The sequence below is a fragment of the Octopus sinensis genome, linkage group LG12, assembly GCF_006345805.1.
Source record: "Octopus sinensis linkage group LG12, ASM634580v1, whole genome shotgun sequence".
NCBI classification, from domain to species: Eukaryota; Metazoa; Mollusca; class Cephalopoda; order Octopoda; family Octopodidae; genus Octopus; species Octopus sinensis.
Window position 1 is genome coordinate 33488405 of NC_043008.1, and position 2500 is coordinate 33490904.

Sequence of the window (2500 nt, forward strand, 5' to 3'; positions counted from 1 at the left end):
CCTTTATTCAATGGATTTGACCAGGGGTTAAGTAACAGCTTCAACAGTGTAAATGTTTGGTTGGGAATGCATCAAAGTCAGGCAGGACCCGTTAAGCTGGTGTTGTGATTGTCATTTACAAACGCCCATCTTTCTGGGGTTTATAACCTTAACATCGTAGATGTAATTTTATAAACCAAAGGTCACTTCCGGCTATTTTACAATATGCGCAATGATTTTCAAAATGGAATGATTCTGTAAAAGGATCTATACATACATACATACATACATACACACGCAATATACGCACGCATGCACATAGGCACACATACGTACGCATGTACATACGTACACGTATATACACACACACAATGTACGCATGCACACACACATACGCATGCATATACTCACACATAATATGCACGTACGTACGCATATACATACATACATTATATTATATTATATATATATATGTGTGTGTGTGTGTGTGTATAAACATGCATGTATTATATATATATATATATATATATATATATATATGTATACATACAAAATAATGAAAGCGTTAGATTTTTCTGTTTTTATATACTCATCCCGACACACCACGCTATATTTTCTGAATTATCTCTTGTTGACGCATATCTGTCACTGTCGCTTACTAGCAGTCTCTCCGAACTACACGGAACATCATATCAGATTGATGCGAGGATGAAGCGAATTAAATACTGACTAATAACACACAGGGACACAGAATGAAAAAATAAAATAAACGATATTGTTTCTTTTTTCTTTGTTTCTCCACCCTGTCCTTAAAAGGAAAAAAACAACAACTTCTTTATGTATATAACACCTGGCTTTCAGCACTGTGTCGTCACATATTTTAATCTCCGATGAATGAAAATCATTTTGCAGCCCAGGTGTAAGAACAATATATACAATCTGGAAGATACACACACACACACCACACTATATATATCCACCACACACACAAACTGAAATCGCTTACCTTCAAATCGCTGCTTAGAAGATCATATATTTTCTCTCGCAATTTTGTGAACCAATTACTATTTCGGTTTGGTTATATTTTATATATATTTATATATATACCTTGATTAAAGAGAACGATAGGTTAAGAAAAAATTACTCCAGTATTCCTAATGGTTAAGATTTTTATTTTAAATTTTATTATTATTATTATTATTATTATTATTATTACTGTTAAAATTATTCATCGTTTCACTATTTCATTCGAATTTTTTTTTAAAAAGGGAGGGGAGGGGTCCAATGTTTTTAATTCACCAGTGAAACTGTATCCCTAAGGCATTGTTACTATTACGATGATCTGGGTCGTATTAATCGACCGTAGCCCTCACAAAATTCGAACACCTTGTACCCATGTTGGAACCCCTACAATATTTTTCATCGCTAAATATTTAAATGTTTTGTATTAATTTTGCTCGTTTAGAAAAAAAAAACCCCACTGTCTTCATTATTTCGTAACAGAGATAGAATACAATACAATAAGGGGAGAATAGTGTTCCGGATTCCTTAAGCTAAAGCTATACCCTTAAAAAAAAGGCATTATAATTTCTAGTAAATATAAATATGTAGTATGCATATACTTACAGAAAATGTAATCATAGATTTCCTCTTTATGTAAGATAAAACATTTTCTTTCTTCTATAATGGTAATTCCGTATTTAAATTAACAACTACCTTCAGTATCGGCTTTTTTTTCCTTTCTAAGCAGCTTTTGTTGTTGTTGCTGTTTTCACTGAACCCCCTCCTCTTCTGCTGCCGCACTTCGCGAGATGTCTGCTACTTGCAGACTTAGTAGAAATGGAGGGTATGACTTAAACAATTTTACCAATCAACTGATGATTGGACAATATCTGACGCCATGTGACTTTTACATACGCGCTCACAGGCGCGCACATAAGTTTATGTTTATTTGTATGCATAAATGTATATACATATAAACAAACTTATAGACATACATACATACATACATGTATGCATGTATGTATGTATGTATGTATGACACATGCACATTTACATCTGTGTGTGTGTATATATATATATATATATATATATATATATATATGCATATACACACACACATATACATACATACATACATACATACATACATACATACATGTATGTGTATGTATGTATGTATGTATGTATGATGTATGTATGTATGTATGTAGATAGATATCAATATGTCAAGGCGGCGAGCTGGCAGAAACGTTAGCACGCCGGGCGAAATGCGTAGCCGTATTTCGTCTGCCGTTACGCTCTGAGTTCAAATTCCGCCGAGGTCGACTTTGCCTTTCATCCTTTCGGAATCGATTAAATAAGTACCAGTTACGCACCATTGCGTAACTGGTACTTATTTAATCGATTCCGAAAGGATGAAAGGCAAAGTCGACCTCGGCGGAATTTGAACTCAGATATAATTGACTTAATCCGTTTGTTTGTCCCCTCTATGTTTAGTCCCTTGTGGGCAATAGAGAAA

At 33.9% G+C, this 2500-nt stretch overlaps 1 protein-coding gene across 3 annotated transcripts in view; it reads right to left on the bottom strand.

Annotated features, from left to right (window-relative positions):
* The window catches only part of LOC115218054, a 147745-nt gene extending 145912 nt beyond the window's left edge, over positions 1 to 1833 (bottom strand). For 2 of the 3 annotated variants that reach the window (XM_029787816.2, XM_029787819.2), the window contains exons 1-2: positions 1606 to 1833; positions 986 to 1086 (exon numbers count right to left, since the gene is read on the bottom strand). The gene's annotated coding sequence lies outside the window, so the exon portion shown is untranslated. The remainder of the gene's footprint in view (positions 1 to 985; positions 1087 to 1605) is intronic. The other variant, XM_029787817.2, reaches the window with a different exon arrangement.
* Positions 1834 to 2500: the final 667 nt, after the last annotated feature.